We start from the raw sequence: 14,039 nt of genomic DNA, 5'->3' as shown, positions 1-14,039 counted from the left end.
CAAGTAACTGCCAGCTTGATAAATTCCAAATTTAGCATTTTTACTTTTGTAATGTGGAGCATCTCTCAGAGCACACTAAGGATGCCGGAAAGTAGCACCTATAATTTTCTAGTGTGCCTTGTAGTTGAGCTGGGAAATGCACTGCATGCATCAATGCTCATTACATATTGCCCAGGATGGGAGTGCAAAACCCATGCTTGTGATCTTCACCTGGCAGAAATGCTTCCCTCTGCAACAGCAATTTTTTGATCACTGTCAGTACGCTGCTGTTCCTGAGGGCTGTGATAAATGTGTGTGCACAAGGCCTGGCTCGCTGCTGCTGGCTGTTAGTTGATGGTCATGCCATGGGAACTGCTGGTTTCTATTCCTACAGCAATTAACTAAAAGACCCCGTGATGCAGCAATGTAGTATCAGAAAAGCTGTGAAGGAAAACACAGTTTTCAGTGAAGGAGGAAGAAGGGAAGGAAAATGGCCAAATCTCATCAATTTTCTGTGCAGGGTTGGGGGGATTGATTTCAGTGACCTGACAGCTGTCTTAAAATCTGTCCTGTATTTGCTTTAATGATTTGGTAAACATGTTGGATTTTTTTATGAAATGGCTTCATCTGAATGAAAGTATCAAAACCTCTTCTATATATAATGTACTAGATTGCTTAGTGACAGCAGGTATAGAAATCTCACAGGGGAAAAGTAAGAGCCGAGATAATGCAAGTAGTAGTCCTGGCTGGAGACGCAACACAGATGGCTGTTTGTGCCTGCTATGAGGATAAATGAAAGACTTAATATCTAGAGCTTTTACTTCTGTTTTTTCTTAGCAGTTCCCTCAAAAGATGCAGCTCTCTTTGTTTAATGTATGTTTTATACAAACTTGATTAGAAGGCAAATCAAAGCTTATTCTGCTGTAGCAGTGGATGGAAACATTCCAAAATCCCAATTCATCTGTTGTCAGAAGTAGCAAACAACCTGATTTCTCATTTCAGTGCTGTCAAACAATTCAGCACTCAAATTAATCATAGACCTCAGGAAAATCGATAATACAATTATGCATGAAATAAAGTATGACTTCTGTTCAAATAAGTGTGCTCATTTCTAGTATATTCTGATTCAGCAAATCTCTACTATGCAGTTAGCCTGCTTGGGAAGGTTGCTCACAGCAATGCATTGATAGCAAAAGTGCAGTACCTGTATCTTGAGACCAATGTTCTTGCTTGGTTTTTCCTTTATGACACAGATAACAGAGAACTGCAGAAGGATCATGTAGGTAGTAAAGAACTGAAGCAACTAAAAAAAGCAAATAAGTTCAGGTCTGCATGTCTGAGATGTGCAATTGACAGCTGAGATCTGCAGAGAGAAACTGCAAGTTCTTTTTCCATCAGTTTGAAGCTGTAGCTATGGAATTTTACCCATAAAAACAAAAGTGTAGATCAGCTTGATGAGATAAAGGGTCAGAAAAGAGATCACTCAGACTGTGGCTCCAGTGTTTCATTGTAGCTGCTGGGACCATGTAACTAGTACTTAGTAGATGAAAGCTTTTGATTTTACCCCTGTCTTCACACCTGCTGGCAATTACAGCATCTTGTCTCATTTGGGGTTTGTGCCTTTCTTGTGGCAAACTGAAGTCCATTCTCATTAAGTGAAGGTTTTAGCAATAGTTCTGTACAGTGTGAAGATAAGTTCAAGAGTAATGAAGGTTTCTGTGTGAATAAGTGATTGTCAGGATTGATGGTTGAGCTGCTTGAGGACAAAAATGACTTGTCTGATGTTGCTTGTGAGGTGAGTAGGCAAACTGAGAGCAAAACATGTATATAATATCTACATATCTGGATCTGTCTTTTTCTCACTTTGTCCCTCATTTATTTTTCCTTCAGCAAAATCCAAACTAAACCTTTTCAACCCGATCCTATTAGGAAATCCAATTAGTGCTACAGCTTGCAGGGCACTATTATCGTGTTGACTTTTAATCATGCTACTGTGAGAGTGTTTTTCCTGAGCCCTGAGTGTTACAGAATAATTAACTTGAACATGCTGAGGCAGAAAACTTTTCTTAAAAGAGAAAAAACTCTTCAAAGTATTGTGTATTTACTAGCTGCTTATGTGATGTGGTAAGACAAAAAGATAAGTGTGCTACCCAGCCCGGACAGGTGAGCTCTTAATGTTGACTTACTTGTAGCAGTCCCCCCTCCATGAGTGGAACAGATTGTATTGTGTAAGAAAGTGCAAGCTGACTAATAAAATTAGCTGAAGGACTCCAAAATGGAGCCTCCTTTGTTAAAGGACTGACCACAGCTTTCAGGGGTCTCTAAAGGTTTGTGTAATTTCTTCTTATGGCTGTGTCCTAGTTATGAAATGCTTTCTTTTAATTAAACCATCATTTGTCTAGTAATACCACTTTTACTTGGTTTTTAATTAGAGAAAAAACTGTGCTGTGCATTGCTGAGCATTCAAAGGATACAAGGTGAAGAATAAAGAACTGTACAAACAGAATGTCAAACCTTGTGAATGTTCCTTCATTAGCCCCTTCCCCAGACCTCATTTCTACACTTGGGTTTTGCCCATGCTGCAGCTGTCATTACTACAATGTCTATTAACACTGCTGGCATGAAATAAGTAGCAAAATTTTCATCTAAAGTCCCCCTGTAAAATAGGAGTTGGGAGGAATAGAATGGATTGCAGGGGAATGGCGGAAAGGTCTGCAAAAGTCCTTCCTTCAAGATTGACCTTTCCTTGCAGAGCACAGCAGAACCTGAGGAATGCAAGGGCTGTCCTGGCTGTGGTGCCTCTGCTGTTGCTGGGACTGAGTGTCCTGAGACTGGGGTGGGAGGAGCTGCTGCCTTGCAGAACAGAGATTTTCACTTTTGAACATTTTAAGTGTATATTTTGTCCCTCAATAGTTCCTTTTTGTAAGACAGTAGAAGTTTTCCCCTCTTTAAGGGGTAGAGAATAGAATTAATATATTGAATTCCCAGAAACTTGGAACAGATCCTCTTAGATTGATGGGCTCGTCAGACAGAATCAAGGGGCTACCAGGAGCTTGTGCTTGTCTCCTCAGCCTCTCAACTGAAGCAAAAGGACACAAAGCCACTTTTGCCCTTGCAATTCATTTCCCCCATCCAAACTGCCTGGATTTAACCACAAATTTTAGCTTTTCTTGATGCTAGAAGTGGACCAGTGTGAGCTATGACTCACTGGGGGCAAGGAAGGTGGGGCAGCAAAAACCACTTGTATATGAGACTTAGGGATCTAAATGTGGGGCTGGGGGAGGTGAGAAAGCCTTGATGCTTTTGCAAAATTTTTTGCTGTGAAGTGCTAATTTCTGCTGCCCTTTTCAGTGAAGGGGTCTCTTCCCAGCCCCCAAACCCTGCTCTGGGCTTTTGTTTTAAATAATGAAAAGGTGGTGGAAGGTTTTTTTAGTTAGCTGAAAGAGCACTATGGCAGTTTGCAGAAAACTGTTGTCATATGATTATATAAACTGTGTAGTTTTTCTGCTATTTTTAAGTTTCATTACCTTTCTGAATTACTACAGGGACACTTGATCTGGTCTAAGCCAAGGCCTTTTTATTTAATATTATTACAAGTCCTTAAACCAAAGTATATGTAGATACATTTAGTATAAAACAGTGAACAAATTTTTAGAAGTTGTGAGTTATGAGAGCGTGTTTGAGAGATTTATATTGTTTTTTGTTTTTAAATGAGACATGGAAAATTGATAAATATAAAGACATCAAGCTGTTTGACTCCAGTTTGTTGAGAAGGATTTATGGAAATGTGCCACTTCCCATACCACTGCATCAAACTGTCTTACAGAGTAGAAGGCAGAACCACTTGATTTCAAAAAAACTTCCATGATTTTTCCAGAGTGTTTATGAGCCTAAATAATGAGTGCTATTGTGCAGGGTAACTCTTGAGGTGTTGAAGTCAGTAGAAGGTTGCTTGTTGATTCCAGCACGTTTTAGATCCAACACTGCAACAGGCTGATCTGATGGGTTGTGGAGTCTGTGTTGGAAGTAGCCCAAGCCTGACTCTAAACTACCATGCTGTAGTTAACCCAGCTCTGAACAGTGCTTTCCATCATCTTCCTAACATCAGCTGGTCTCTGATATTTTGTAAGAAAAAAGGATGTTAATGTCTCAATCATACACTAAAAGAGGACATGAAATTGCAAAATTAAATATTTAACAGAATTTAATTAATTTAAGAATGACTTCATGATTGTTCTGGCAGGGGGGAAAAGGAAATTTGCAAGTTTACAATTTTCTGTTATTCTGTGTGCTGCCTATAACTGGGAATGAGATTTGCCCTCTCTGCATATGATTATTTTCCACTGAACCCATCGTAGAGATAGACATCCTGGTTTCAACTGTCTTTGTTCATGACAGATTAAATGTTGGCTTTCTCATTACCACATAATAACTTGGATTTACCATCTGTGAAATAAGACAGTCTTACTCCACTTATCACAGTTATCACTGTCTTCTTTCACAGCTGGATGTGATGCATATTCTTGCTGATAACATCAGCCAAGACATCAAACACAGAAATATCCTGGCTCAGACTTTTCCATGTAGTAAGGTTCTTTGCAAAACTTACCAGTGCCCATCTTCAACAACATGGAAGATTTATGTTTACTACTCTAAAACTTCTAAAGCCAGACATAAGTTGAAGTGTAGGTATAGGTTATGATCCCCTCAGATTTGGGCTTCTGTGGGCAGAGGCTCTCATATCATGGTGTTTGCAGCGGGTCTCTCACTTCTGGGCCTTCTGGCTTCCGTTGGAAACTCCCAATATGTATTTCCAGTGTGCAGAGCTTAATAAAAAGCAATTACCTTCTTAAAGAAGGTGACATCTATGCCCCCCCCAGAGGTATGAGGGGAAAGGATGTTAACATGCTCTTGAAAGTACCCTGCACAGGAGTCAGCCGTCAGCCATGCAGCATTCTGCTGCAGCTTACTACTCATGGGAAAAAAAAAAAACCTAAATTCAAATATTTTTCCTTGTTTGCCTCACAGTGAGCCTGGGTTTATTCCCTCTCACGTGAATGTATGCATAAAAAGTCTGCACATCTGCACTAGTATCTGGGCAGGTTTAGGGTAGGTAGAGCATCTTGAGGATTTCTAGACAAGCAAAACTGTGTTTCCTGAATCACTGGAATAATTTTATTTTTAAGATTCCCTTCTCTCTGTCCTTCTCTCTGTCATGTCATGTACAAACTAGTCCTTCAGAGAATACTTTGAAAACAGTGACTGTGTGTGACAAGAAGGTACAAGGTGAAATGTGTGGTGCTTTTATTTTCAGTTAATTAGAAACTTGAGATCTCTCATTGCTAATAAAGCTTCAGGTTTCTGTTCTTTGAAGCACACATTTCTAATCAGGCATAATTACTGAGAAGATCTCCTTGGCTGGATCCATTAACTTCCCCTCCTCTTTTGTTGTTGGTTTTTTGGGGGCTTTTTTGGGGGTTGTTTTTTTTTTCCCCTCTCCTTTTCCTCAGTCTTGGCCTGAAGACAGCAAAATACATAGCAAATTTCCAATAATTACCTGAATGGCAGACATTTACTAGCTTTATGATGTATCTGAGTGAAGGTTATTAAATCTGCTGTACTGAGCTTTTCAGCTACAGCTGTTTTATTCTCTATCTACATAGAACTTTAAAAAATTCTCTGTGCAAAAGAGGCCTTACTTTCCAAGTACATGTTAATTAATTGTCCATTTGTATTGATGCTGGACATAATCTATGAAAAATTCTTACAAAGTGCCTGTCCTTGAGTGGTTTTCTGGGTAGACCACAAAATGCAAATGCCTCTTTTTTGTTACAAATTGTCTTTCCCTGTGTCCCTTTAAAATTACTGCTTTCTCCTGAGCAATGAGAATTTATGCATTTGAAGTTACTCATGCAAAGCATTTTCCATGGGGGCCTTACTCACTAATTCCCTGAGTAGCCTGAGGTTTGCTCTCCTCATGTCCAGTGCTGAGATTTTTCTGGCACTTTTCCTCCTGTCACCAGAGATTTTGAACGTGATGGCTCTGTGCGTGCCATGGCCAAGACAGCCCCAGTCTCCACTCTGCTCATGGCACCCACTCCTGTTGACAAGGAGGGCATCTTTCCCAGTCGGCTCCCTTAGGACCTGTTCCATAAAGTTGTCTTCCAGGTTTTTAGGAATCTCCTGGCACAGATTGCACCAGCTCTGTGATGCTCTCAGTTAATTTCTGGAAAGGAAGTCAGAATGGCTTGTGGATGTTTGCTTGGGTAAAAGCAAAGGGTCTCAAGAACTGCCTGTAAGGTTTAATGAGCTGCAGTCTGCTGTGACTTGCTCAGTGTTGAATCCAAGTGTGCTCCCTTCAGCAGAATTTCAGCAGAATTGAAATGGGTTTGAATTGAAATTCAGCAGAATTTCAAATGGGTTTATGAAAATTACTCCTTGAAATGAAATCCTGCTGGGAGAACCTGCTGCTGGCCTGTGCTCTGTTTTTGTGTGTGCCTGGTGTCGCCTGCAGAGAAAACAGAATTGCTTGTGATAGGTAACTGCAGATTTAGACAAAAAAGTACCTGATGTTAGGCTATACTCCTCATATCTATGGGAGTATTTGCATTTAGATAAATGCTTTAGATCCATCCTGGGTTTTGAGCTGCTTATTAAGGCTATTTTAAAATTTTTCTCTGTCTCTGAAATGCATTTTCCCTCAAGGTTGGTTCAGTAAATTGGCACGTTTCTTGAAACAAAGGCAGGCATCTCTAGATAGGATTAGGCAATAAGCAACATAGGTTTGGCTGGCACATGTGGCATGGATAAACTGACTTTTATCTGATGTTTCTCTTCTTTTTAGTCTTGGTTTATCACTCAGTTTTCACTGTTTCCTTCTTTGTTTTGTCTTGGTTTTTTCTCCCTTTGTGTTTTCTTCTGCCTTGTGTTCTGAGGCTTTCTAAAGTGTAAGGCTACTCTACAATGAACAAGGAATAGTGAAGTTTTCAAATCAGTGATTTTGAGCAAAAGGAAAATATATTTTCGTGAATAAGTAATTGATACCACTATTGAACAGTATTTTAATTAGGAGGGAAAAAAAAAAAAAAGAAGACAAAGGTGTTCATAAACCTGAGCCTGAATAATTTGAACTTAGAGGTTCAGAAAGGCAGAGTACGAAACTAAGCTGCTTCAAAAACTCAGGAAACCTAACCTCTGTCCCTGGTTTCCTTCAGGGAAACATTCTTTTGCTTTCTTTCATTTTTTCTCACTAGAATTTTCTTTGTAAAATATTCCAAAAATGCAGGTGAAAGTTCTATAATAGTAGTAGTAGAAATCTCCTGCATGGTATTTACCTAAGACAAATTTCTACCAAAATAATTTGCTCATTTGCTTTCTATTGCTGCTCTTTTCTTATTACTCAGGTTGTGTGACACTTTCTCCCCTTTCTTAATAATTTGGTAAATTTCATTGCACTGTGCAATTTAAACCTCATTGAAGCAATGTAGTGTACAAATCATATCATCTAGAATTGGAAAAAAAACATCTGCAGACATACTACAAAAGTGCAGTTCTCAGGACTTAGTTCCATTTTGTTATAGTTGGGAAATGGAGATCTTTGCTTCTCAAGAAATAATGCAATGCTGTAAGAAGCCCCAGTTGCAGTGCCGGTTCCTAAAGCAGATAGTGAATGTTTCCTGCTGACCACATAGATGTCAAAACAGATTTTATGGCTTGATTTATAAGCAGAAACTGAAGCAAAACTAGCTTATGAGTTTTTCCCTTCTTTAATCCTAAGGAGGAAAGGAGGCAGAGAGATGAACTGATAACTTAGAAAAAGATTACTGTGAAAGGGAACTTGGCACTCTTTCTCTGTAAGTGCTTTCAGGCAGAACTGAAGAGCTGCTACTCTTGCACTCCTTGAATACATAAAGCTTTAATATTTGAGCTAAGACCCAGCAACAGGTAAATAAAAATGTGTGACTGAAGGGTTCCTGTAACTGCCCTTTGCCTTTGCTGATTTTTCCTGTGTATTGAGCACATGCTCTGTTGGTAGAGCAGGGTCTTGGAGGAACTTTCTAAGATGCCTCCAAATAGTGCATCCTGAATGTTTGGATTCACAAGGCTAACTGCACAGAGATTTATGATGCCAGGCCTTGCCTTGATCTGAGCCAATTCATCACTAGTTTAATATTATGTTCAGACTACTACTTAAAATTACCCATCTTCTGTGTAATGGCAGGAGGCTCGACAAATCTGCTAGCTGAGTCTCTCCAGCTTTCCTTGGTTGTGCAATGTGGATCAGCTCGGGAGTGTGCTTGAGACTGCAGCAGTTGCAGTAGATCTGTCTTGCTGGGTCTTACCTCTCCCACCTTTTTCTGCAATTACAATTAGCTGGAAAGCAGAGGCTGGGAGGAGAAGTTAATGAAATGAGAACATGAAACTTCTAATGAATGATATCTAAGATAGTTGGTTAATTACAGAAACTTGTTAATTCTCCATTACTGGAACTACCTTCCCCTGATGGCATTTTTGGTAAACTGATTTCTTTATTAAAATGAAAATGTTGGTATGTGCCTTTCCTAAGTCACAGCAAACCGACAAGATAATGTGCTCAGCAGCTGATGTCTTACTGAGCACCATTACATAAAGGGAACCCCAGGCTGGGGCCTGTCTGGAATGCAGTGAGCTGAATATGTACTTATTCCATATATGTTGATAGAGCAGACCAGAACTATTTTTCAAGGAACTTGTTTTAAAATTATGCTGATGAGACCTGGGGAAGGGTCCTAGTTTTATCCCAAATGACTTCCTGGAAGACAAGTGTACTTGTCAGCATGCAAGGAAATTGAGAGTGAGTTGCTGAGCTCTGAGAGACTGAAATTTATATGAAGAGGTTTCTAATATTTTGCGACGTATAGTTATTGCCTTGAGCTAAGGCTTACACTGATACCAATGCTTGTTTCGTGGCTTCAGTTTGCCCTGTTGTGTGTTTCACACTGAACTTTGCTCTGTGAGTGCCCCATGCTGTAACTTCCAGTGTTGCATAGCACTGAGCACACAGGTGGGGAGAGCCCTCGGAGGCAGCACCATTACCTGCTTGGGAGAGGGGAGCAGAGGCTCAGGGCAGGGAAGGTGGGCCTGTGAACACACCAGCACATTTTGGTGTCTGTGACTTGGCTGTGGTTTCATAACTTCTCCCCAGCACAGCAACCAGGTCTCTGAAGGCTTGGACTCACATACATCTTTCTCCACCCCTTTTGCGACTCTCTGTGGCATGTTAGGAACAAGAAAGGGCTGACATGGACGACTTATTAGTTACTGCTTCACAAAAGTAGGAGCATTTGTGTGAGTCACCCAGCAGTAACTGAGGAGTACCATAACAGTGGTGACACAGAAACACCTCAGCTGGGCAAGAACAATGACAGAAAAAGGACAATTCCAGTATCCAAGTGGTGTTGACTGAGATATGCCCAAGAGAAAAGTAAAGGTGATAGAAATAAAGAAAAAAAGGTGACCAGCAAAGCCAAACGGTGTTTTATGGATAGTCAGGCAGAATACAGGTGTGCAAAAAAGGACTTCCCATACCTCCTATCCATGTCAGGTATTGCCAGCTTTGTGTGTCTGCAGCCAGCCAGCCTCCAGCAAGTTGCAGTGTGCCTGTGATGCCCTGGTGATTCATTTGTGTGTGTCTGATACAGAGCACAGTGAGTTGATCCTGCTTCGCTGCTGCGTGGCAATGCAGGTCGGACTCTGCATCCTTTCCTCCAGCACACTAAGAAAGAGCCAGGTTGGAGAAATTGGTCTCATGAAGGCTCCAGCTCAGCGTTGGCATTCATCATGACCCAAGGTGCAGCTTTACTTTCAAGTACAGCCCCAATATAAGATTTGTCAGTTTAGCTTTTGTTAGCACAAAACAAAAGTTTGTCAGCTTTGTGGCACTGTTAATTCCCCTGTTGCAGTATTTTGGAGTTATAGCAGAGACCAAAGCAAAGTCAGTTAAATGTCTGTGCAGTTAACATCACCATAAACAAGTAATAACCAGAACTCTCAGCTGACACTTAAAGTTTAAGGCTGTTATATGGCATTTGCAAGTCTATGTGCTGTCTAATGCCCCCTCTGAGCACAATTACTGTATAAACTGAACAGAATGTATTGAATAAACATGCCAACTTCATCTTCTCCTTCTCGAGTTATAACAGTGAAATTTTGGTAGATTTGAGATTATGTTAATTGAGAAGATACTATTTCATTCTTAACTGACTCTCATAGCACTCTTTTGTGGTTCAGGAAGATCTATGTTTATATATCTTCCACTGGAAAGTAGTTTATATCCAGGTCTGAAAAACCTAAGTATTAAAGCTTACTGATGGTTATATTCTGACAACAATAGGCTGCCTACTTGGTATCCAGGAGAAACACACAGGAATTGGATTTTTGTACGGATTAGTACAGAAGATCGCAGCTTTGCAACCTGGGCAACAAACTGGAAAATTCCTTCCTGTTTAGATCAGTTGTTTTAGCAGGATCCATGCCCATTTGCTCATGTGTTGAAATCAAGTGGTTTTCCACTTCACTGTTTTGATGATATTGGAGCTGGCAACTGAAACAGGATTAGTGCACTTTGTGGAACTGAATGATTTCAGAGGCTTGCAAATAGTTTTCAGGCTCACAAAGCTTCACATATTCACAAAAGTTTTAATGTATCTTAAAAAAAAAAACCCACCTTAATCGTGATGTGTGAGATTTTCATGATGCCTTCAGATTCAGATGCATTTTTCTTCTAATGTAAAAGCAATTCCTCTTGTATGCAGCCCATACAGCTGAAATGGTCAAAGTAGGCAGAAGGACACTAATGCTGCCAGCTGAGGTTCTGTTCCAGTTTGGTTGTAGGCAATAGCCAGTCTGCAAAGGCCACCCCTGACAGTCAGATACTGCACCATACAGTGGAATGGAGGGCAGCAAATATGATGTTTCTCAGCATAGCTCATCCAGCTTCCTTTAAGCAAACTAAACCTTTATATAGTAGCTTGAATGCTTACATTTGCATCATCCAAGTTCTCTCTAAGAAGCCTAAATTGGCAGAATGATTTTATGATTTGCCACAAAATTTAAAGCATTTTTGTCTGCCTTCATTTTCCAAATGTTAGCCTGCATTCTTTTCTCCTGTAGGGAAGCATCCTTCAATTCTCAAGACTCAATGCAAATAGGATCCTGCTCAGTAGTTCGTTGTTGCGTAGAGTTGTTTGGATGTGTGCCATGTTTTTTTCTCTCTAGAAATAGCAGAGCTATATCTAGAGACACATCTCTAGAATTTGTATCAATACTTTTGTTCAAAATGTACCTGGAAGATAATCCTAATAGAAACCCAAGTGTATTGTGGTGCATGTTTTCCTGATGACTAGCAAGAGTTAATAGTAATTAGCTACTTGCTGTGAATGTAAAATGCTTAAGGATAGAGAAGTCTCAAGCCAAGGATTCGTCAATGAACTGAAGAGTGTTTCATGTTTTACATTAACTAAACTGTTATCTCCAATACCTCTGGACATAATTTGGCATCATTGCTGGATTTTGGGTTTTTTCTTTGCCTGAAAGCAGTCTGAACAGAAAAAGTACTGACAAGTGAAATACCCTTTTATTTCATCTAAGTGTGTTGCCCTCCAGGCCTGAGCAAGGATGTATTCAAACAGCAGCAAAACATGCACTGATGCATCCAAACTGATGTGTAGCTTAATAATGGCAATTAAGCTTTGCACTTTTTTCATGAGAATGTAACTTGCAATTAATTAATAAGCTGTAGTTTAATTAAATTGCAGGGAGGGCAGGGAAAGCAGTGTCCTCTGTCGTATTCTTTTCCATTAGGTAGGATGTGTTCCAATAAGCAAATTGACAGGAATATTTAAGTAGAGACAAAGATTTTTTAAAATTTCCAATCAATAGATGGACCATTGCAAAAATATCTAGTTAATTGGGATGGACATATTTGAGCAAGTTTTCCTTAAAAATGCTCTTTGAGTAGTCCACTGCAGTGTCCTGGAGAACAATGATCTTCCTGTACTTGAATTGACAGGGAACTTGAAATTTGATTGACGGGGAACTGGTCTAGCACAATTCATAATGGGATTTAGCCTTTCATCTCTGTACTTTGCATGCGGTGTATTTGATTTTTATCAAGAAATGTCATAGTACAACTGAAAGCTCATCACGTGGTCATTTCCATATGAACACCCAGGGGAAACTACTTGGCTTATGGTGCCGGTGTCATGTGTGTGCTGCTGTAGAGCAGCTGTTCCTGGAGGGCTCTGGGGTAGGAGTCTCTGGAATTGTTGGTATTCTGCAGACATTGGCAGAAGCACTCCAGTCATGTGCTCCAGTGCTTCTAAGATGCACTGAACCATTTCCCTAATTCTGGAACCTGGATTTGTCCTGTTCAGCACTGGGATTAGCCTAAGAGGTGTATAATTCCTTCAGAGGATGAGTACCTCTGCAATAATACCCAAAATTTTTCATGCAGATGAGTGTTTCTCTTATCAAGGAGCTGGCTCTCAAGTGTCTTGGGTACTTTTGGGAAAAAAGTTAGGCTTTGAGTTTTGCATGTGAAGGCCTTTGAAGAAATTCACACACACCTATCCCCAGCTATACCTGTGATACCATCTTAGAATGGAAATGGAACTGTGATTCAAGAGGACTGTGGAATATTGGGGGAGTATTCTGCCTGCTCAAGTTTGCATGACACATGCTTGGTCATGGAATATTTTTAGATATGCGCAAGGGAAGATAGGTGAAAGAGATTTATTATCTGAGGCTGCTGCTTAGCATAATTTCTGTTGTGTGCTCTTCATGTGCTTTTTTTCCATGAAAGTCAGCCTACCTGTGTCCTGTCAAGAAGTCAGAACTTCAGTAGTGGTTCCACTAGAGGGGCAGTTAAATGGTAATTCATAAATCAGGGTCAGTCTGGTTAACTCTGAGAGCTGACCCCTCTACTGAGTGCAGGTTACACAGCGCTGCTGCCATAACCTTAGAGTGCGAGCACTTCTGGCAAAAGCAAAGTGAGCCTCCTTTCCAGACAGCCCTCTAAAAGCTCTCCTACTCTCTGTGTAGCTTAGAACTACAGCATAAACTGTAGTTCAGCTTTTGCTGCCTATGTTTCACAAACTAGAAAGTTTGACTTCAGATAGTGGCTTTATCAATTGGCCTTTTTGTTTGCTAGTTTTGCTGCTTCATACAGATTTCAAAAATTTTGGGAATGGTGTAATTTGAGACAATGATGTATCTAAAATAGTGTGGTACTACTTCATAATTTACTGTGATGTATCTAAAATATGGTTAGTTCCATACAGTTTCATAATTTTTTCATGAATTTATTACTCTGATCTTCTAGTAGTTGTGGCACTATCTAGTATAATTATGCAAATATCTAAGTAAATTAAATCTTTTGAGCTGGGTGTAGAACAGGACTACAAATTACAGATGATAAAATAAAAACCTAAGTGCAACTATTGCATAGATGGCAAAATGAATATGAAATGCCAGCAAAGAGTCAACAAGAATATTTAACGGTAATTCTTCATACAACAGTTCGGTAAGTGAAAGAAATACAAGCTTATTTAGAATATTGTGTGCATGTATTCATTACTTGAGGTCAGTGATCACTTAGAGTCACTTAAAAAATCTAGAACAGCATGAAAAATAGTGAGAAAACAACATGTTACACACAAAGAAACAGTGATCTTCAAGTGGAGTGTTTTTCAGTGCTTAGGCCTGTTGTTACTAAGAAAAATGTATGAGATAACCTTTACTGGGCAGTATTTTTTATAATTCTTATGCAAAAATGAGGGCATAATTTAATATGCCACTTATCTTGGTGAGTTAAAAAAGCACAAAGCAAAGTGATTCTTCAGTTTCCCTCTTACAAATAAAGAGAAATGGGTAAATAAGGGGGATATCTTGTTTGGAAACCACCAGAGGTGTGATGAGTCCACTGCAGCCTGAGTTGATAGCAGATGCTTTGAACTTTATGCCTCTTAACTGCTCCCAGAACCTAACCAGTGATTGCCAATGCAAGGGAGGGGTCACATCTC

The 14,039-nt window shown here is 39.9% G+C and overlaps 1 protein-coding gene across 3 annotated transcripts in view; it reads left to right on the top strand.

Annotated features, from left to right (window-relative positions):
- KCNIP1 (potassium voltage-gated channel interacting protein 1) overlaps nt 1-14,039 on the top strand; it is a 241,181-nt gene that overhangs the window by 188,893 nt on the left and 38,249 nt on the right. Inside the window, exon 1 of one of the 3 annotated variants that reach the window (XM_066197361.1) lies at nt 1,727-1,774. The exons of the other annotated variants lie outside the window; for them this stretch is intronic. The gene's annotated coding sequence lies outside the window, so the exon portion shown is untranslated. Of the gene's footprint in view, nt 1-1,726; nt 1,775-14,039 lie in introns of those variants that run through there. 3 annotated transcript variants of the gene reach the window in all.

Source organism: Chamaea fasciata, unplaced genomic scaffold (assembly GCF_029207755.1).
Source record: "Chamaea fasciata isolate MVZ Bird 193981 ecotype frontalis unplaced genomic scaffold, bChaFas1.0.hap1 SCAF_15, whole genome shotgun sequence".
NCBI lineage: Eukaryota > Metazoa > Chordata > Aves > Passeriformes > Sylviidae > Chamaea > Chamaea fasciata.
The sequence above is the reverse complement of the archived record's forward strand: the minus strand, read 5'-3'. Positions and strand labels throughout refer to the sequence as shown.